The sequence below is a fragment of the Danio rerio genome, chromosome 3 (assembly GCF_052040795.2).
Source record: "Danio rerio strain M-AB ecotype USA chromosome 3, GRCz13ab, whole genome shotgun sequence".
NCBI lineage: Eukaryota > Metazoa > Chordata > Actinopteri > Cypriniformes > Danionidae > Danio > Danio rerio.
This window is the reverse complement of record NC_141023.1, coordinates 56,837,970-56,860,986: the sequence shown is the minus strand read 5'-3', so window position 1 is coordinate 56,860,986 and position 23,017 is coordinate 56,837,970. Positions and strand designations below refer to the sequence as shown.

The window sequence follows — 23,017 nt, the reverse complement described above, 5'->3', positions numbered from 1 at the left end:
AAGCTCTTATCAGGCCATGCACATCAAGGATTTGGAAAACATGCAGGTCTCACCAGAGATTACATATTACTACCATTGTGTGTCTTTGATTTTAAATCTTGCATACTACAGTAAAAATCTTAATGACTAAATCATTTATAAATGCTGGAATTTTTCAGAAGTTGTGCAAAATTTATTGTTAGTATTATGAAGGGAGTTTAGTTATGACATGCATTTTAGTCATACATTTTAAGCCATACCCTGCTAGCAGCTTTACAAAAAAAGATAAAGAATACACTCTGATACATGCTGACTTTGGGTTAAAGGGATAAAAATTATTAAAATAAAAATAAATGTGTCATCGTTTATCCCACCCTTAACTTTTTCCATATTAGTTTGAGTTGTTGTTGTTGTGGTGTTAAAGGGTCACGAAACACCAAAACACATTTTTTGAGCTGTTGACAGTCGTATATGTGTCCCACACTGCTAAAAACACTATTAGGACACCTATATTTCACTAAAAAGTGTAAATTGGTTGTTTTTGCGTCATTTCAAGCAAATTCCTACTTCCTGTTTAAAACGAATTTTTGAAGCTGCGTCACGGTCATGACATAATAGCGTTGTATTCCAGCGTGCAGACTGGACGTCTGTGCCAGAGTGAGTCTTATTACGTCTTACAGTGTGATGCATTAATGCATGAGTAAGGCTTGGTTTAAACCAATCAGCGCGCTCTATTGTGCAACTTCATTAATATTCATTAGTGTCACCGTGTTTACACCACAGAGACGCCACGTTGTGTTGGCAAAACAAGCGTGAAGTGTTGCTTTTATAGTTTGCTGCTGTTAAGTTTCGTTTTCATTTTCTCTCTGTGAGAGCTCATCTGGATCACGTGTGGATTAACAGTGTACGTGACGCTCGACAACAATAACTTACGAGTCTAAGGAGGATTATTGTTTACCTGAGAACTGTTCTCATCTGCAAACACTGAAATCCGGATTCGCTTGTAGTCTTCTCTTCATAAAGACGTGGCTCTAGGTGCTGGTGATTGTCCTGTCTCTACAGATTTGGTAAGTGAGCGACCAGTGCTCTTTGTTTATTCAGTTTGTTCGTATCGAATTAAGTTAACTATTGCACTGAGTGCAAACATGTTAGCACCGCATTTTGTGACCGGAATAACACACGCGGCTTTCTGACGCTACCTGCCGTGTGCATCTAAGTTTCCGGGAAATGCAGAGTTTTTTTTTCTCTCATTCGCCGTGCGGTATCAAACATTGCATGAAAAATACACGCTTAGAGCAGATCCTCGAATCAAATATCTCGTTTGTCGCGAGGGGCATGAATGAATTCCCTGAATGAAAGAGCCAAACTGCAGTTAAAGTCCAACATTTAATAATTTGGCAAATAATTCGACTACAGATGTCCATGTAGGTTAAACACCATCACTTTCTCCTGTGTGTATTTTGACTGAAACTCGCGCGTGCCCAAATAGACACTCCCACACCCTCCCACTTTAGTTCCTCCAACACTCCCCCTAAACAGAGCTGGACACGCCCACTTTTCTGACTTTTTCCAAAGTAGAGGTGTGAAAACACCCTGCTGAAACAAGGGGGTTTCATGGCCCTTTAAGAACAAAAAAATATATTTTTTTAAATGTTGGAAACCAGTAACCAGTGGCATCCATATAAAAAAAAACGGTCACACTTTATATTAAGCGTCCTTAACTACTATGTACTTGCATCAAAAAATAAATACAATGTACTTCCTGTGTTCATAATATATTGGAGAACACTTGTGGTGCTCTTGAGTTGGGATAAAGGTTGGGTTATGGACAGGTTTGCTGGTATGGGTAGGTTTAAGGGTGGGTTAAAGTGTAAGGGATGGTCAATAGAGTATTTACGAATATAATTACAAAAGTTAGTTACAGATCTAATTACATACAGGTATTTAATCAAGCAGTACAAAATAAATACATGTATTTACACAATATGTACATTGTAACAAACTATTAATTCCTCTGTAAGTACATATTAGTTAAGGCCACCTAATATAAAGTGGGACTGAAAAAACAAATATTATGGAAGTTAATGGTTGCAGGTTTCCAATATTTTTCTCTATATCTTCTTTTGTGTTCAACAGAACAAGAATCAGCGAAGCAGTGGCGCAGTAGGTAGTGCTTTCGCCTCACAGCAAGAAGGTCGCTGGGTCGCTGCTTCGAGCCTCGGCTCAGTTGCTGTTTCTGTGTGAAGTTTGCTCCCTGTTTGTTCCCTGCGTTCGTGTGGGTTTCCTCCGGATGCTCTGGTTTCCCCCACAGTCCAAAGATATGCGGTACAGGTGAATAGGGTAGGCTAAATTGTCCGTAATGTATGAGTGTGTGTGTATGAGTGTGTGTGGATGTTTCCCAGAGATGGGTTGCGGCTGGAAGGGCATCCGCTGCGAAAAAACTTGCTGGATAAGTTGGTGGTTCATTCCGCTGTGGCCACCCCGGATTAATAAAGTGACTAAGCCGACAAGAAAATGAATGAATGAATGAAAAGAACAAGAATCAGATATGGAAGAAAAGGCTTGTGATAAAAGTATTTTCATTTTTGAGTGAACTATCCCAGATGAGCATAATGTTTCCTACACAAGACCCACAAAAACAAACTCAATTTCATCACTAACGTGAACTTTGGAGACAGATCTTTAGCCTATTCAGAGCTGAACTGATCGATTCCAGCTGCATCGCTAAACTGATTGACCACTGAGATTCTCCTAAATATCCCACCCTATCATTTGTCTTTTGTGGATAACCAGACTTTTTGGGGAACTGAAATGACTTAAGTGGCATGCAATACAAATGTAATATTCTAGAAATAACTGATATTAAATGACCAGCTTCTCTTACAGAGATTAAGTAGGTCTTTTTAATCTTGACTTAACATCTTAAATTAAGGTGACGGCCGGACGGTGGGTAGCACGTTCACCTCACAGCAAGTAGGTCGCTGGTCCGAGCCCCGGCTGGGTCAGTTGGTGTTTCGGTGTGGAGTTTGCATGTTCTCCCCGTGTTCGCGTGAGTTTCCTCTAGGTACTCCGGTTTCCCCCACAATCCAAAAACATGTGGTAAAGGTGAAATGGAAAGGTTAAGTTGTTCGTAGTGTATGTGTGTAAATGAGTGTATGGATGTTTCCCAGGGATGGGTTGCAGCTGAAAGGGCATCTGCTGCGTAAAACATATGCTGGATAAGTTGGTGGTTCATTTGACTGTGGCGACCCCAGATTAATAAAGGGACTAAGCCAAAAAGAAAATAAATGAATGAACATAGAAAATGTCTTGGTCTCTGAAACTGTACCAGAAGGAACGCTGGACAACTGAGAAGAGGATCCAAGTGTTCATTAAGAGATTCATCAGTTAAACAAAGGTCAAAAACAGAGAAAACAGGAGCATGCAGGTAATCCAAAGCACAGTCAGAAAAAAACTGGCAAATAGTCAGGACAGGTGACAAAACAACATAAACTATAAACAAAGCAAAGGTCAAAAAACACAGCAGGACCAGACAAGGAAATGCTTTGTAATGCTCACTTAGTTTAATGCCGTGTTCACACTACAGTTTGACCATTCAAAATTCTGTTGTACGGTGATGCTAAAAGGCGCGGGATTAAACAACACGATTAGACATTTTTAAAAAACGAGCGATTGGTCTTTTTTTAAATTTCTATACAGAGGGGTCATGTTTTGATCTTTGATTGGTCTCACACAGTCACGTGATGCGATTTCGCAGATCAGAGTTCATCAAGCTTGAACTGTGCGACACAGAAAACTGTGAAACTTGTCTCACGAGCTTGGGTTTCAAGTCTGCCGCAATCGCATGCATATGAATGAAAGACGAAAAGGTCAATGTGACCACGACTTAACAAGACTCTGGAATATGTTTCTTTGTGTATTTATAGTTTAGGTGTATTTATAGTCCTGGTAATCAGTTTTCACAAGCTTCAGCTGTGTGTTTGCAATCAAGGGGGATTCTGGGTCAGGTGTGTGAGTGCAGGGAAAGATGGGAGTTGTAGTTCATTTCAGTGGCAGAATTGTAGTCTGGATTATAGTGCATGTTTTCTGGTGCTGTTAATCGTGACAGTAACGTTCATAGCTAGAAGAAGAATTCTTGTAGAGTGGAAATCACCAATGCCACCTAATCCATCACTCTGGTTTAGTGATATAATGTTATTATTTAAATACAGAAAAAAATCTCAGAGGATCAACCAGAACATTTTGACATCAGACCCTTTAATAATCCATATTGAGAATAATGTACTCCAAACATGAGTCCCCTCAACATCCCCTACCCCGATAAGTTTTTTTCTTTTTTTATTTATTTAATTAAACTCTTTATTTATTTATTTATTTATTTATTTTATGTATATATTTATTAATTTATTGCTCATTTGTTTCTGTCTTAATTTGGTTTATGGTTCAAAAACTTAACGAAAATACCTTTGTTACTGAATACCGTGATCACGCTTTATTCCGATAGTCCGTTTGTTGAATTTAAGTTATATTGCATCTAAATGCCAACTAATTCTCATTAGAATATAAGTAGACTGTTGGGGCTGAGGTTGGAGTTAGGGATAGTGTAAGTTGACATGTAATTGTAAAGTTTCGTATTTGTCTGTTAAAGAAGCAGTATCAATAGATATTAAGCAGACAGTCTACTAAAACTTAAATGGACCATCAAAATAAAGTTTTACCATACCTTTAATGTAATAAACCTGGTTTTAAAAGCACAATAAAAATTGAGGAATTTACAACAAACATGCCAGATTAACACCAATAACTTAGAATAATACATCAATAATAAGAAAGCTGGAAACTTGTAACCGTTGATTTCCATAATACAGGTTTTCAGATTTCTCCAATAAATTTTCTTAAGTGTTCAACAAAAGAAAGAAACTCATGAAGGTTTATAAAAACTTGAGAGTGAGTAAATAGTGAGTAAATTGTAATTTTTGGGTCATCTAGTGCGTTAAATGCTTAAAACGGCAATTTTTGTCTAGTTCCCTTAAATAAAACAGTACAAAAAAATGTACATTTTGATCTCCACTGTATATGAATGCCTCAGAGACATTTTGTAATTCTCAGGCCTCCTATATGCCTTGTGTACATCAGTTACAGAGGAAACTCTCCCACATCCCACATCTCAACTCTGCTCGCAATTCCCACGCTAAACCCACAGACCTGATGGGAACATTTAGATCAGGTCCCTGTAAAGTTCCCAACGGCTTGCGGTGTAGTGTGTACAGAAAGAGCACCCCGGGCACATGGGGAGAGGAAAAAAACAGAGCTCTCGTACTAGTGACCTTGCTGAGACTCATGTTATGTTGAAATTACAACATGGGAGGAAGTTCTCACACCAAAACAGTTTTCAACCATGCTTGACCAAGGCCACGTCGTGAGCTTATCTCTCCCACATTGATCCCAACCATGGAGAGGAGCTTTCCCACACTAACACCCCCTCCAGAAAGGCAAATAAACATGGAGCCTGACATCTGCTCCATGCGCTGCTTCTTTTTCAACCTCAGCCTGCTACTAATTTTCAGAGACCATGGCACAGTGGCAAAACTGCATCCCAACAAAATCTGAATGACAGAAAAAAAAACTTTTGGAAGTCAAACACAGAAATCTGGTACATGGCGGTTTGGTCTTGACAACACAACGAGGAGGATTATCTCAGTTTGGGATTTTGAGTCATGGAAGAGTAGTCGCATTGTTGCAGCATGTTGTAGGTGCCAGGCGGTTGCTTAAATCTCGAAACTTGTACATGTCCACACAACCCATGTGTTTGTGTCATCAGATGTGTAAAGAAGCCCTTGACATAAGTGCTGCGCCTCTTGGAAAAGCTGTTAGCACTGTAAACAAGCCAGTGTATGAATAGGATAACTCAGCAGAGATGGAAGCTGAGGAGTCTCAGTTTAGAAGATAGTAGATAAGCTAAAACCAAGAGAACAATGTGAAGTTATGACTACTTCAAGCATCATTTAAAAAGAGTGTTTAAATGGAGTGTCGAGTTTATACTGTAAATATTGCAAACACGAATGACCACTCTCACAAATTGACTTACTATGAGCACTTGTGGTGGAAAGAGTACTGAAAAATCATACGCAAGTAAAAGTACCACTACTTGCCCAAATGCAAGTACCAAAAAGTACCCAAGAGTAGAGAGCAGTGAATGTTTAATGTGAAAATTAGGTAACACTTTACATTACATAAATAATGGGAGAGGCGCTACTGCACATTTACTGATGTGTATGCGGGTTCAAGTTTTGCTCCTTAATTAATCAATAATAAATAATGAAAAGTTTTCAGATTATTCTTATAACTTTTGACCTCAACTGATTTGAAAGCCTATATTGATAAAAATGCATGCTATTGTTTTCAATAATTTTGACTTGAAATGTGTGTGCCAGCAACTCATACCTATAAACCCACCCATTTTTGCAGTATTAATACCATATTTTACCATTCTATGTGCTCATCCATGTATAAATATTTGCCCTATTTCTACCACATTTGTAATCTTTCTATAAACAGTGAAAGTAGTGACTAGGTGGCGATAATTAATAATTAATGATATGGCTTAAAATCATTAGAAGCTTATTAAAAGTATTAGTGATATTAGTGTTGGAAAAGATATTAGTGTTGGGTTAGTGTTATCCAATTTGTCATAGCAGTTTTCATTTTAAGGCATTGCTTGTTCTTATATTTTCCACACCATGTCTCTTCATTCTCTCCATTTTTAACATGTGACTGTAGCCGAGCAACACAATAATATCCAGCTGTAACGGATCAATGGCCCGGCTGGGTGGTATATTTATTTATTTAATAAAATACAATATTATACTAAAATAAAATGCAAAATAAAATTGTTTTACAAAAAAAAAATTGTTGTTATTTGTAACTTTTAATAAAGATAATTTCAAAAATAGTTTCGGCACAAAAAGAACATCAATTTCTAATACCTACCATTAAATTCATTTACATATTAACACATCATTATTCATGTACTGTTACTGTAAAGTGCAAATGCATTTAGCTCTAATAATGCGACATATTAACACTTAGGTCATGTATGTTTAACTCTGACTAACAAACTATTGTACGAGTGTTCAGTAGTTGGTGCCGCAAACCAAATTTATATAGCACTGATAGAATACTTGAGATTTGTGCATGTATTTGAAAACGTAACATTCTGTAGTGCATTTAATTATTGCTTAAGGACTATTGGTGATTTCAGTTATCATGCAGACATCCTTAATCTTCTCATTAGTAACATACAGTCAAAAAAGTCTCTCAGTCGTTACTTGTAACGTTGCATCTTGTCACTTTTTATGCTTCCACTCTTTCCACTCACAAAAGCTATCCCTGGGGAGGTACCTTATGAAAAGATACACTTTTTTTCACATTAGTACCTTCAGAATACACTTTTGTACCATTAAAAGTTAAATTCTGTAGCTATAAGGGTTACTTTTTTACCTTTAAGGTACTATGAGGTACACATTTGTACATTTTAGGTATTAATTTGTACCTTTAAAGGACCTGTTAGGAACTAAAAACAAAAAAGTAACACCCCAGTGATAGATTTGTACCTTTATTTTCGAGAGTGTACATGTTTGTTGCATTTATAAAGCATTAGAGTCTTGAAGTCAGTGTGTCTGATGTAATTTGTTCTATATGTGATTTGATTAGACAGAATTCTGACTGATTATAAGGGAAAAAAATAAGTATTCACTGCAGGCTGAAGGAAAGTACACATTTATAGTTATACTATATTACTTAGTAAAGTACAATTCCTGAGAACAACTACTCAATTTAAGGAATTTTAGTTTTTGTAACTTGTTACGTTACACCACTACTTGTATATCAATTACTATAAGAAATAGTGTGTGAAATTAAACATAGTATATTACTGTGTTGTTCGATACTTCTTTGAATTTGTGTATGCAAAAGGTCAAATTACTGTTGAATTCTATATAAATTCTATATATTAATATATTCCTTTCCATAGAAACCAAAAAAATCAAATGAGTTTGAAACAATTTTGAGAGTTGATTCATTTTTCTGAGGAATTAAACCATTAATCCACCAAAAAATAATAAACAAAAAATATATAATTATTACCTACAATGTAACGCATGAAAACAACACTACCATTCAACTTCGCAGACCATGTAATACTCCAGGGCAAATTCATGTCTGAACATGTGACTGACCTTTGGCTCTCCAGCTGTCTTCTATAGTCTATAAACTCAACTCATCCAGCAAATTAATTATCTGCTTAATCGGCCAAGAGAAAAAAAAAACATTCAGTCATTTTACAAACTGAGTATATAAACAGCTGAAGTCACTCATTTCTAATAACTGATTTATTTTCTCTTTGCCATGATGACAGTGAATATTATTTGACTAGATATTTTTCAAGATACTTCTATACAGCTTAAAGTGACATTTAGGGTTATTATGTTAACTAGGCAGGTAAGGTGAATAAGGCTAGTCTAAAATAAAAAAAATAAAAAATAGAGCTTAAAGGGGCTAATAATTTTGACCTTGAAATGGCTTTTAAAAAAATTTAAAACTGCTTTTATTCTAGCCTAAATAAAACAAACAAGACTTTCTCTAGAGGAAAAAATATTATCACACATACTGTGAAAATTTACTTGCTCTGTTAAACATAATTTGGAAAATATTAAAAAATGAAAAAAAAAATAAAAGGGGGTTTAATAATTCTTATTTCAACTGTATAGTGCTCGATTTCAAAACAAAGGTCTGAAGCAAAGTCAAATCTGCTGTTCATTTTTTTAAAAAACGAACCTCAACATTTATTTGTTCTTGATTTCAAAGAAAGCCAGAGCCTCATACTTGTGGCAAGAGCGGTGTGAGGTTAAAGCTCAAAGTGAACCACCACACATGCAGAGAGTTTCCACAATGATAGTCTTCTGTCCTCCAACTGTGTTTAAACTGGAAGTGTTACTGTCAGAAGAAAACCAGACCACGATCGCCCATGAGATGTATCATTCACTGGTGAATAAAGGATTTAAATGCAACACGAACAATTGTTTGCAACTAATTTTACTTCAGTAAGTCATACAGAAAACAAGACACGTAGAGGCAGATTAACTAAGTAGGCCAAATTAGCATAAAAGAGCTGATGTGAGGTTTTGCAGGCATTTTACTGATGTTTAATAAAATAAGGCACAGAGGCTGTAATGTCAAACACAGCGCATATGGCAAATTAGGCTGCAATAAAGCAGACCCGTTGATAATAAGGAGTGGGTGTAACAGCATAGGAGCAAAATGGGTTAGGACATGCTTTTTCGGGGGCATGAAAGTCCTATACTTAAATGTACCGGCATGATTCATTTATATTATTTACACTGGAACATGGAGTTTGGGAGGGATATGTTGAGAGTTTTATGTTGAAGCCTGCACTCATAAAATAACATTTGGTGTTTGTTCAAACTACTCATTGAAAATAATCTGAAGCAACAAAATTATTGGGTTTTTTGGGGGGGGGCAACGTAATTGTTTTATGTTCACTTAATCCACTTAAATTTGTATAATCAAATAAATTAACTGAATTCCTTTATGTTGTCATAACACAAATTAATTGTGTGCAACCCAGAATTGTTTACAAGCTACATTTGAAAGCTTATAACAGCCGCTGTTTTATTAAAAAGCATATCTAAAAGAACTAGATTAAACATGGAACTGTTGCTACAATAAAACAAACAGTTTCAGTAATGCTAATGAAGGTTAGTTTGACAAGTGGACAGTGCTGTAAAGCAGGGGTTCTCAACCGTTTTCACTTTGAGGACCACCTGTTTTTCCGAAGACTTTTTTGAAGGCCCAAACTGATCGTCTAGAAAAACTGCTTATTTTAAAGCTTTATTGATTAGCAAAACATTTATTTTGCCTTCTATTATTCTATAAACTCTGCAGAGTATTTGGGCCTTTTCTTCAGTAAAGGAATCTGACAGGGGTACAGGGAATGGCAAAACAATTGCTGCTGCTTTGAATTAGACTGACTTCTATTCATCTATTGATATATATATATATATATATATATATATATATATATATATATATATATATATATATATATATATATATATATATATATATATATATATATATATATATATACAGGTGAATTGGGTAGGCTAAATTGTCCGTAGTGTATGAGTGTGTGTGTGAATGTGAGTATGGATGTTTCCCAGAGCCGGGTTGCGGCTGGAAGAGCATCCGCTGCGTAAAAAACTTGCTGGATAAGTTGGCGGTTCATTCCACTGTGGCGACCCCGGATTAAGGGACTAAGCAGACAAGAAAATGAAAGAAAAAAAAATATATATATATGTATATACACATAAATACATATATATGAGCATCACACGAGTAGCAGTGCGATATGGCATATGGTAGGAGGCGTGCGTTGGCACGAGGCCGATATACAGCCATATCGCACTGCTACGAGTGTGATATTGCGTTTATACAACAGGTTGATGGCATAATTGTGTATTTAAAAACAAAATCAAACATGGAGACTCTCAAATACCCTTTTGTATGAGGAACTACTTTCTTCCGCTTTGGATTCAAATCATAAGATGACAGTTAAATAAACAATTTAACCCTAAATATAAAACACAGTAAAAACCCTCTAAATCTGTTGAAACACATTGATCTGAAGTGGGTTTGGTTTGTAACTGCAGGTGTGAGTAGGTCATTGGCGGGTGATCTGGCTGGCCCACGGGATCAATGCGAGACCTCCTTTAGTAGACTTTGCTATTCTGTATACTACCAAAAGCCCTGAGTTTTAAGATTTTAAACTCAAGCAAATATGTCTGATAGTAAAATAGTCCATAACATTTGCAAATATTTAAGAAATACGATGAAATGACAGTTGATTTTTTGTGTATGTTTGTGTGTGTGTGTGTGTGTGTGTGTGTGTGTGTGTGTGTGTGTGTGTGTGTGTGTGTGTGTGTGTGTGTGTGTGTGTGTGTGTGTTGACTTGCATCTTTTGCTTAAGTTAATCTCTTCAGTTTTGTTTTGTTCTCGCACTCCGATACTAACTGTTAGTAAATCTTCCCCTGAACAAGAGGAACAGGAAATTATTGTATTGAAAGGTTTTCAAGGCTCTAAGGCTAGGAATTGATTTAATTGTGTAAAGGGATTTCTGTTTGACAGGTGGTTAAACAACAAGATGAATTAGAGATGCACTAGCTGTAAATAGGGTACCTGAAAATAAAAACTAAGCTATCTGCCAATGAAAGGGTTTAAATGGATAGTTCAACTAAAAATGAAAATTCCCTCATCATTTACTCACACTCAAGCGATTCTAAAGTTTTATGAGTTTCTTCCATTTACCACAAACAAGATGTACTGATGAATGTTGGGAAAAAGCAACCACTGAAATTTTTAGTAGGAACAAAAATACTGTAGAAGTCAATAGTCTTTTTTCCCAACATTCTTCTGTACAGTATGTCGTTTGTTTTTGTTTTGTTTTTTGTTTTGTTTTCTGTTTTTTATAAAATTTAACAATCACTTAAGTATAAGTAAATAACAAAGAAATGTTCACTTTAGGGTGAACAATCTCTTTAAACTTCCAGAAACTGTTGGTGTCAACCACAGGAGGTTAAACAATCATGAGTATTAAGATTTTTCTAATTAATTTACAAAAGATTTTCAAAAAAAAAAACTATTTAATTAAAATTTGTATTATTTATCAACATTAATTCAACAAAGTCTACCTAAAATGGTTACAAATACTGTCCAAACACAGTAAAACTCTTTGGAATAACAGGAGCAGATGTTGTTCCCAATACGTGCGTATGTGCATTATGAAGACAACTAACGAACGATACAAAAACTTCAATGAGCCACAACCATTGAAATAAAATACACAAAGCTGCACAATGGGGGAAAAAGTCCCGAATGTGCAAAAGGATACAGATGACCCCTTATCTCTATTCTCAGTCCCCTACCGCCACATCCCCTTGGGCCCAGAGTCCCACTGGTACAGCTTCTTTTCCTGCCGGAGCCCCAGGGTTGATCTTATTGTTGGGATATGGGATTTACTACATCTTCCTCTGTTTGTTCATGGTAATAAGGAAGGAGCTGAATTGGTGCAAGCTGTTAAAAAAAGCACCAGAAGAAAACAAGACTGCAGGTCTTGTTCCATTTTTGGTACATTTCACAATGCATGCAATCTGAAACTATAAAGCCCTGCCACAAGGATCCTGTTCAGAAACCACCGTTGTGTGAAAAAAAAATAAGAGCAAAGTTTAACTAATGCAGCCATTGTGCGGACATGACCTGCAGAGGGCATGTGAGAGGTGGAGTGAGAGAGCAGACGAGGAGAGATAAATCAATCACTGTGCACCTGACCTGAAACACAGTTTGATTCCCACTAATTACGACCCGTAGAAGGCTTAATGGTGTAATTAACGGTTTTCATGGAACTGAAACCAGACCACATCTGGAATCCTCAAGGGTGTGTGTGTCTCAACAAGCCCACCAGAGTGTGAGAAACTGCTCTCTCATGGGTACCTGCAATCGTAAAGGGATCACTATCACTGCGCGTCGCTGAGGTTGTGCAATTTGAGGCTAATGAAATGTTTTTAAATTATTGCAACTCGAGTAGTAAGAGTAAAATTTGGCAAATGGCTGTTATGCTGTTTGTAGCTGCGAGCGCGTAACTGGAAAACATCCAATATTGAGAGAAAGTGTTCACTTAAATTTTGAGATGGCACATTGACAAAGGCTGTGTTTCTGATATCCTCATACGTGTTCAGCCGAGCAAGGTTAATCTCGAAAACAAAAACTTTGGCTGAAACTCACTCACCCTTACTTTCCATCAGCTTAATCCCTGATTTATCAGGGGTTTCCACAGTGGAATGAACTAATAATTACTCTGGTATATATTTTACCTGGCTGGTGCCTTTTCAGCTACAACCAAGCACTAAGAGAACACTAACTTATGATCCCCAAGTGCAGGAAAACACCTCTACTAGCAGAGATGGCAAAAGTATAAACATCCTGTACTCAAGAAGTAGATACTCATGTTTAAAGCGACTCTGGTAAGAGCTGAAGTACTGACTACACTTTTTTACTCAAGTAAAAGTAAAAAAAAAAACATGTACTTAAGAAAAAAGTATTCATTACTACTGTTATAGATTATTACCGCACATCATGTACACATCTGTACTCACTTAAAACAGTTGGGTTAAAAAAAAACTCAACAGGTAACCCAATGATGGGTTGTTTTGGCACCGACTTTTGGGTTACACAAATAACTAATTTGTTGGGATATTTTACCAAAAATATGTGTATCATTTCCTCAGAAAAAAATAAAATAATTTTAAAAATGAACACAGAGGTAGAAAAAAGCGCTTTTATCTGTGTATACAGTAGATAAGCTATGAAGCGCGCGGTGGTATCATTAAATTAAGAGTGGTGGTGAAACGGATATAAAAAACACGACAAGGAGTAGTAATTTGATTAAAAAAAAATAACCATTTGATTACGTTAGAGCTAAAACAAACTTTATAATGCAAAAACAACATTACGTACACATATTAATACAGCTGTTCTGTCAGTTAAATCAGTTGACTGTTGAAATTCAAAATTTTTAACCCAACTGGTTGGGTTTTAAATAAATAACCCAACAAAGGCTAAAAGTAACAACAAAGCACCAAACATTTAACCTAACTGATTTATTAACTTGGGTTAATAAATAACCCAATAAAGGTCCAAAATAACCTAACAAAGCATCACATATTTTTAACCCAACTATTGGGTTAAATAAATATCCCAGCATTTTTTTTAGAGCTTACAAAATAACTTACATTACAATTATTTTCCAAATTAGCCAAGCAACATCTTTCTACATATTGCCCAACAACACTGCTTAAAAAGTTGCCCTATGTATCCTGGAACCTATGTAACCTGGACACAAACCTTAACTATACTAGGGTGCGTTTCCCAAACAACGACGTAACACGCAGATGAAGTAAAATGCATGTATGTAGAATGATGTAATGACGAGTGTTTCCTAAAGTTCGTAGTCTCTGTTGCAGATCCATCATTTGAACCATATTAGTTTTAAAGTAAAACCAGCCTTTACCAGCCTGGTTTAAGCTGGATGTAGGTGGTTTTAGCTGGTTAGCCTAACCAGCTAAGACCAGGCTGGAAATGGCTGGAAACCAGCTTGGAAATGGCCAAAACCCCTCTAAAACCAGCCTGGTCGACCAGCTAAAACCAGCCAACCAGCCTAGGCTGGTTTAAGCTGTTTTTTTCAGTAGGGCTTTAGAGCAATGACTGTAAAAAAATATACTAGCTTTGGAGGCTAGTACCCCTGGCACTACCCTTCTTACACTTTAAGAACTGTACTCTTCCAGAGTGAGTAAAAGGGCTCGCAAAATCACTCTGGACGTCTCGCAGCCAGCACACTACCTGTTCGAACTGTTACTGTCAAAAAAACAGCCAGACGCAAGAAAAGTTTCTTTCCTCAGGCTATCTACCTTATGAACAGTTAAATATTCCCCAGCTGTGCGATAAATATGTGCAATACTTACTCATACGCACTTGTACAAAGCACCTTATATCAATATACAATGCAATACTTTCTACATTCGCATTTGTACACAGCACCTTATAACATAAATATAACTAACCTTTAATTCAACATCCAGATTTCTTGACTAAATGTATCGCTGTTTAATGTTAATCATCTTTTTTTTCATATTCATTTTGTGTTTTCACTTGTCACTTTATGTACACTGGAAGCTTCTGTCTCCTAAACAAATTCCTTGTGTGTGTGCAGCACACTTGGCAATAAAACTGATTCTGTGTAGACAAATTGTAAATTGTGTTTTTGCAGCCAAACACATCGGTCAAGTGCATGATATAGATCTCTTTATATAAATACTACAGTGTATATGATCTTTATTATGAAGAGTTTAGAATGATAAATTCCTCATTATTTTTACTTTTATCCATTGCATTTGTATGGTGTTGGAATCAGTGTTTGTTCAAACAATTATTTTTATTTTAATTATCAAGCAGTTTGCCAAGAATAAATATAAGCTGTGCAAACACTAAGTTTTGCTTTGATCTGCACTGGACATATTCGGTTAACTCTGTTGACCTAGATAGAATTACTAAAACAAAAGCTGAAACTCTGATAAATATAAATATATGAAAAACTAAAGAGAAATGTTCTTTAAGCAATAAAAATACTATAACAAAAATACTATAACCAAAACTAACAACATTTTTTAAAACTAAATTTTTAAAATAGTATCAAACTAAAAACTAATTTAAAAGTGCAAAACTAAAATAAATTTGCAGCTGAATGACTACTATTTTCTCCTGGTATAAAAATAACAATGAAAATAAATTATCAAAAGTGGAAGTTTGTTGGCGCCAATAGGCTAGTGGTAAAATGTGCTGACAGATAATACTGAGGGCATACTCAAATTATGTAGACTTTTTTAAATGTGCCAAAGCGCCCTCCCCTCTGCCCCAACAGCCTGCACTCACATTGCATCCAAGCCGAGAGCACCATTACGTCATCGATGATGCACTGTTCAGTTTAACAGAAGAGAAGAGCTCTCGCTCAGCAGTGGAGATTTAGTCATTTGATATGCAGTAACACGCAGTATAATATAACACAAAATATTTCGCTGAACAGATCAGCCACTTTTGACACTCATAAATAACTTAATCATAAAAGTCCTAGTGCTGCAGGTATTAGGTTTGCTGAAGGTGCAGCTGTCATGCAGTGAGGGGTTTGCATCTTTAATAATATACGACATTTCGCATTTATTGAATAGTAAGAATGATTATTAAATCCATATGAAACAGTCCCTTAAAAGTCAAATCTCGTTCTCAGTTTCTGGCTCATGCATGCACATTTTGCACTCATACTACAGGCATACCACGCCAAATCTCAAGTGAACCACGCTCTGGCACACTTCTTCAAACCGGGCAAGGGCAGGCCAACTGAACCACACCTGAGCCAGATTGAGAGCACTCACACTTCTCAAACAAACTGGGAAACACAACCGGCCACAATTCGGATAGCATAGCATAAGTGCGCCCTTAACTCCACTATCTTATGTAATAAAGGTGAAAACCCCTATAATTATAATTATAATAAAGTGGAAGTGTAAATTTATCGAAAAATATGAAGTAATGTGGATGAAAAACGTAACCATAGCAAAAAAGTTTTTAGGCCCCCAAAAGGTGAAAAATTAAAACACAGTAGTTTTTTTTCTACATCCACCCACATTTTGGATATGCGCATGAAAAATGGTTAATGGAACCGCCAAGATGCACATAAAAAATATATGCACTTAACTGAGTAGAATAAACTTTTTATTCTGTAAGAAAAGATGCGCATAAACTACAATGAAAATAATGGTTATTATATTGTTAATTACCTCCAGAACTGTCAAGAGCATCTGTGCTGTGCATCTCATCACCTCAAACATCACCACGCATTTATTGCCTGTCAGTCTTCTGTGGCGCTACTCGGTTTATTAAATAAAAAAAAAAGTTTCACACAACTTCTACCACAGCAAATTCCGTTTTTACTTTTGATATTTGGTACATGGTAATCAGAAAGTGATGATTTTGTTCTCTTCGACGTTGGATGGAAACGCTGCTTTATTTGCACATCTTTTATGCGATGTTCCAGTTTTGCGCATAAAGTTAATTCTCATTTTGAATGGAAACATAGCTACTGACATGGTCCATCAGATGTTACCGAATAAAATGGCGACATTTGAAAATGAATGCATGGCTGCCAACATTGGTTCCCTGATTCAGTCTTTTAGGGCATTGTGTATCCTTATTCGTAAACCCCTTTCACATGATTATAACACTACCGGAAGACAACAGACCTGTCCTGACAACCTGTAAACAACAACATGGACACAGCGATGGAATCTTTGCATGCAATGTAATGCCTTTTAGCACCCATTGCAAAATCCAGAGTTAGGGCATACTCACACTGTGTACAGTTGCCTTGAACCGGGCCAAAGCATGCTTGTCCCCTCTCCCATCTCCCCCGACAGCCCGCACTCACATTACATTCGTGCCTGGGCATGCTTAAGTCATTGAAGATGCGCTGTTCAGTAAGCGCTTTTGCTCAGCATAGTGGAGATTTCTTTAGTTATATCGGTTTAGTCGTTTGATATGCAGCGACACACAGTCAATTATTTCGCCGAACAGAGCAGCCACTTTTGGCGCTCATAAACAACCATGAAGTCCTCATGCTGCAGGAATTAGGAGGTTTGCTGAAGGCGCAGCTGTCGTGCAGTGAGGGGTTTGCATCTTTAATGATCTACGACAGTTTGTGTTCATTGAACAGTAAGAATAATTAATGAATCCATATGAAACAGTCCCGTAAAAGTCACGTCTCGTCTTCAGTTTCGGGCTCTGGCGTGCTTTGTCACAAGTGCTAAGCGTACCGCGCCAAAGCATAAGTGAACCGCGCTCTGGCACACCCAAGTGAACCATGCCTGAGCCTGATTCAGAGCACTCACGCTTCTCAAACGATCTAGGACATGGCCCTGGGCAGAGTTCGGATTGCAAAACGCGAGTAGAAGTTAATAATATTTGTTCTAAACGCCATTTTTAAAGTCTGCATGAACTGGAATTTGCAGAAAATCTATTTCAGTTTGTTGACTCCCAAAACTGGAAGATTGAGTAGGGGGCAGGGCTTTCTTCTGAGAACCATTACTTCAGAGCAAAAACTGACAAAACAAACCAACAAAAACTAATAATATACAGTTACTATAGAAGCCCTCAACAAAAGGACCACCACTTAGTAATGCGGAAGTCTAGACTTTAACCAAAAACAAACAGTTTTTCAAGGGATAAACCTACACAGATTAATTATTCACCTTTAGAATAACAACGTGAGGTAGCAAAATAAACACTATAAATTTTCACACAAACTAAACTAAAATGCATTAGTGTATATGAGGCCTGAGTAAACATTTTAGATCCCATTAACACCTGTATTTAGCGTTGTCTGCTTGTAAGCAGTTTGAAAACATGCATTTTATTACCACACGTCAATGGGACCAAAGAGAAAAGCTCAATCTGAAAGGACAGCCAGCCTTCCTCCTAATAGTGGCCATCTGTTTTTACTGGCTCCTTCTTCCGACCCGCAATATCGTTACAGTCATCCTGTAATCTTTGCAGTGCTTAACCTGGTGCAGGTGTGGTGTACTTGACATGAGCTGAGAGAGACTGAAACATGTGCTGGTGAGTTAGGACTTTTCTGTGGGTCTGACCTCAGTGCCTTCTTCGCCCCCACCCCTTTTAGCTGGGCTTTGATGGCTGAGGTCTTGCAGAGCCCGACAGCTGCTCCCAAATTAGAGGCCAGGAGACGACACGACAGAGCCCTGGAATGCCAGGATCGCCCTATTACTTTCCCACTTCAGAGCTCTGGAAATTAAACACAGTTCTGTGGATGTTAGAGATTCCCTTCAGTGGGAAATATTCCTTCTTATGATGCACCCATACTGAATTAATCTACTTTAAAATGTTCACTCAAAACATGTATTTACTTGTAGTTATTCCTATCAATCTAAAACTTTATATTCTAAGTAAACAAAAATAAACATCTCAAAAAAGCTATATATATATATATAAGAGTTATATAAATCAAAGTGGTCAACAACAAGAGGTTTAAAGAAGTTTAAATGAGTTTGCGCCTGATTTATGTGTTTACATGGGTCTTTCACACCGGCTTGACAAAGCAAAAGGTTAGTAGGCTTGACAAACCACCTGTAGAAACGCACGCTTTTTCAAAAAAACATAAATGAATAAATTCCCTCTACTTACTCTAGTACTAAATCCTCTGTGCACAAATAATTCTTTTGCATTATTAGCGCTTTTTGTTTATATTGGCAGTCTGATCTCACAAGAAAGCGTATTTTGCATTTTGTCAGTTTAGTGGTTAATTTGTATGAATTTGTACAAGTTCAGTCGTACGACAATGTACAATTTTAAAAAGTAGGCATAGCATCCAACCCCAAACCTAAACCCAACCATCAATCTGCCATGAGCAAATCATATTAAATTGTACGAATTAGATCATATGAATTCATATGAATTAGCCACTAAATCAAAAAGTTACAAATTGCCATGAGATAGCATTGGTATTGCTGCTGCTTGTTGAATCTCTGAATTCCTCTTCAAATGTAAGTCCCTTTGGAGAAAAGCATCTGCTAAATGTCTAAATGTAAATATAAATAAATCATCAGGCATGGTTCCCTGAGAACTAATTTCCCCCTGGACCATTCTCCTGAATGGATTTGCATCAAGGAACTCTGAAGTGATGTAAACCGTCAGCAGCATAAATTCTGCATTTAACAGAGATGGATGATGCTGTGATCAAACTTTGTCTGTTTACTGAGGGTTGCATGTGATAATGTAGATAAAATGTAAATACATTATGCGACTGAAACCGAAATATAAAGGACTAACAAAGTTGCCACAAAGTCGACAAGAAAATGTGCCTAGAATTAGTTTTCTCTAAGTATATATCTTGTAATACTTTAATATATCATGCCGGTATTTTTAAAGCCTCTACATTTAAATAGTAGAATTGTGCTTGATTGGGATTCTGCTAATTTAGTTCCCTAAATGGTATTCCAAGAAATAAATTAATCTCTGAGCCTACACTCTCAGAAAGTAAGGTATGCGAGCTGTCACAGCTGGACATTTGTACTTGAAGGGTTCATATTGGCACCTTTAAAGTATATATTAGTACCTAAATGTTTTTAGAGGAACACTTTTGTACTTTTTAGGTATTGATATGTACCCTTGATGTATTAATATAGAACTTTTAGGTACAAATTTGTACAATTTAAAAAGGTTCCACCCCAGTGACAGCTTGCGTACCTTTATTTCTGAGAGTGTAGAGCGAACATGACAAAAAAAGCGAGGCCCTTTGCCAATTGTTTTTAAAACTGTAAACAAAGACCTTGGTGTATGAGGAATCACTTCATTTATCAGTTAGCGTAAACTCTGAAAAACTCTGGACTAACCAAATTTCATCTAAACATATGCCCACTGTGGACTGACAAACATGTACACTGTAAAAAAAAATTCTTGGTTGCCTTAAATTTTTAAGCTGAATCAAATTAACCTTTTGAGTCCATTGAACTTATATTGTGTTAAACTGTCTAAAACTGCTTGCTTAAATTTTATAAAATTACACCGTAAAAATGTCAGTAAATTTAACAGTGAGATAACATAATTAGCTTTACAGAGTAAGACCAAACATTTAACAGTTAAAAACCATGAAAATGTAGTTTATTGCATTAAAATGACCTATATAATGTATTACCCCTTACAGAAAAGATATTAATTTTATGTGCAATTGAATTTAATGTGCTAAAATATGTTTTTGGAACATATTTGTGTGAAGCCCATGGCATCCCATGTCAAAAACCCATGAGATAATGTGATGTTATTATTTTGCAAACAAACTTACTTTGGGTAATTTTAGCCAATGTTCTCCAAATAACATTCGGAATAAATTTGTTTCGTCATGCCTTGAGTTCTGTAATCTGTACAAATTGGAAATGTATACTTAAAGTCCAAATGAGTTAAGTTAGAACATTATTATCTTAGTTTAATAAGTTACAATGAACTAAAAACATATGCTGCCATGACTAATTGTTACATATTTCTTTACAGTGTATACTGTAAAAGCTGGACAAAGGCAAGTTCTGTGCAATGCATTGTCTAGGTCCTTTTGTTGTAACTGATTTTAGGCAGATTGAACGTTTACAATCTCAGTCAGACCACACTGTAAAAATGAATGATGGGTTCCAAACAAAATCACAGATCTTGTTCCCAACGCAAATCAATTAAGTTAGCTTAATCATTTATACAAATTTATGTGGATTGAACATAAAACAATGAAGTTGTTACCCCAAAAACAATACGAATTGTGTTGTCTCAACTCATTTTAAATGATTAGTTTGAACAAGCAGCAAAAGCAATTTTTAAGTGTAAATATGAATTATTTACACTTCAAAAATAACCTTTGCTGCTTGTTCAAACTAATCATTTAAAATGAGTTGGAACAACAAAATGCTTATGTTTTTTGGAGGGGGCAACTTCAATGTTTTATGGTCAATCCACATAAATTTGTAAAAATGATTACGCTAACTCAATTGATTTGTGTTGGGAAAACATGAACAAATTGTTTGGAATCCTACATTTTTTAGTGTATGAATTTTTTACACTTCATTTTTTTTTTTACTTTGCTGTTTGTTCAAACTACCTATTAATTTAAATTAAGTTGAAACAACACAATTCTTAGGTTATTGGGTGGTACAACTTTATTATTTTATGTTCAATCCACATAAATTTGAATAAACGATTAAGCTAACTTTATCGATTTGTGTTGGGAAAACATGAACGAACTGTGTGGAACCCTGCATTTTTACAGTGTATGAATTATTTGCACTGAAAAATTACCTTTGCTGCTTGTTCAAACTAATACTTTAAAATGAGTTGAGACAACACAATTCTTATGGTTTTTAGGGTAACAACTTCATTGTTTTATGTTCAATCCACATAAATTTGTTATTTGTGTTGGGAAAACATGAACGAATTGTGTGGACCCTACATTTTTTACAGTGCAGGGTTTCACACAATTTGTTTATATTGTCCCAACACAAATTGATTAAGTTAGCTTAATTAATTATACAAGTTTATGTGGATTGAACATAAAACAAAGTTCCCACCCCTAAAAAAAACCATAGGAATTGTGTTGCTTCAACTCATTTTAAATAAGTAGTTTGAACAAACTGAAAAACAATTATTCAAAGATGATTTCTTTGGATTTACTCTTTTTTTTTACGTTGAGTGGTTGTAAACAATTTATTTGGGCTGAATTTAAACAAACAAATTAAGTTGAACATTATTAAACTTAATTTGTTTGTTTAAATTCAACACAAATAAATTGTTTGCGACAGTTATGCGTGCAACACTTTTTTCAATACATAGACTGCAAAAAATGCAGTGTTCCACACAATTCGATTAAGTCAGCATAACAAATTTAAGTGGATTTAATGTAAACCAAAAAAAAAAAAAGCCCCCCAAAAATCAGTTCAGCTCATTCAATCTACTCATTTTAACTTAGTATTTTGAACAAGCAGCAAAAATAATTATTCTGAGTGAATATTATTGTGTCTTCCGCTGAGATCTTAAGCTTTACAATCACAAGGACTGTTGCCCTGTCAGAAATGTTCAATTGTTGTCAGTAAATGATTGAACAGGGATCTGAGAGCTATGGTGAAAAGCTGCTTTCTCTTGCATTATCGGCTCTCTAATTAGCCGGTGTCTACGGACGCACACAGACCAGGTCATGAAGGTCAGTGTGGCCAAAGGCAGGGTTATTTAATCACCCTGACAAAGAGAAGGGCCAGGATACCAGCGATTGTGCATTGTAGATGGTCAGTGGAATGTGATTCCTTAGTCGTGGCCTGCAAACCACACCCAGCGCAATAACCCTCACCTGAGGCAGTGGGCTTTTGTATTCGCTGAGAAAGAAACATAATGAGCGAGGAAATGAAGGCTTGAAAGAGCGAGGCCTTAAAACAGAACGCTTGACACTCAAAGAGTAATCAGATAGGAGTTTCTGGGACTACAATTACGGGACTTTTAAAGTATTAACCAAATCGGTGAAGCTGCACAAATAGGGAGCTGAAGAGATCACGAAAAAGGAGGAGGATGTTAAGTTTACAACCAGAGACTTAAGACTCTTGGGAAAGAAGCCTGTCATGCTGACTTTTTTTTTTTTTTTTGGCTCTCCAGCAGTGCAACTTGTTGTTTTCCTTCAATATATTTTTAATAAAAGTAGTCTTATAGCCTCCCCCGCCTGGCCCTCAGGCTAACGTGAAATGTCTGCCTCTTCATCCCCCTGCTGATGCAGAAGAATTGAGCAAACTTAGATCACGCACTTGAACACATGTGGAAAAAG

General features: G+C 36.3%; 1 protein-coding gene and 1 long non-coding RNA gene across 3 annotated transcripts in view; both read right to left on the bottom strand.

The window, feature by feature from the left end:
* LOC147846065 (uncharacterized) overlaps nucleotides 1–23,017 on the bottom strand; it is a 700,063-nt gene that overhangs the window by 387,990 nt on the left and 289,056 nt on the right. The gene's annotated exons all lie outside the window — the stretch shown is intronic.
* The window catches only part of LOC147846067 (uncharacterized), a 125,804-nt gene that overhangs the window by 52,800 nt on the left and 49,987 nt on the right, over nucleotides 1–23,017 (bottom strand). The window contains exon 1 of one of the 2 annotated variants that reach the window (XR_015481318.1): nucleotides 18,306–18,459. The exons of the other annotated variant lie outside the window; for it this stretch is intronic. This is a non-coding gene — a long non-coding RNA (uncharacterized LOC147846067). Of the gene's footprint in view, nucleotides 1–18,305; nucleotides 18,460–23,017 lie in introns of those variants that run through there. 2 annotated transcript variants of the gene reach the window in all.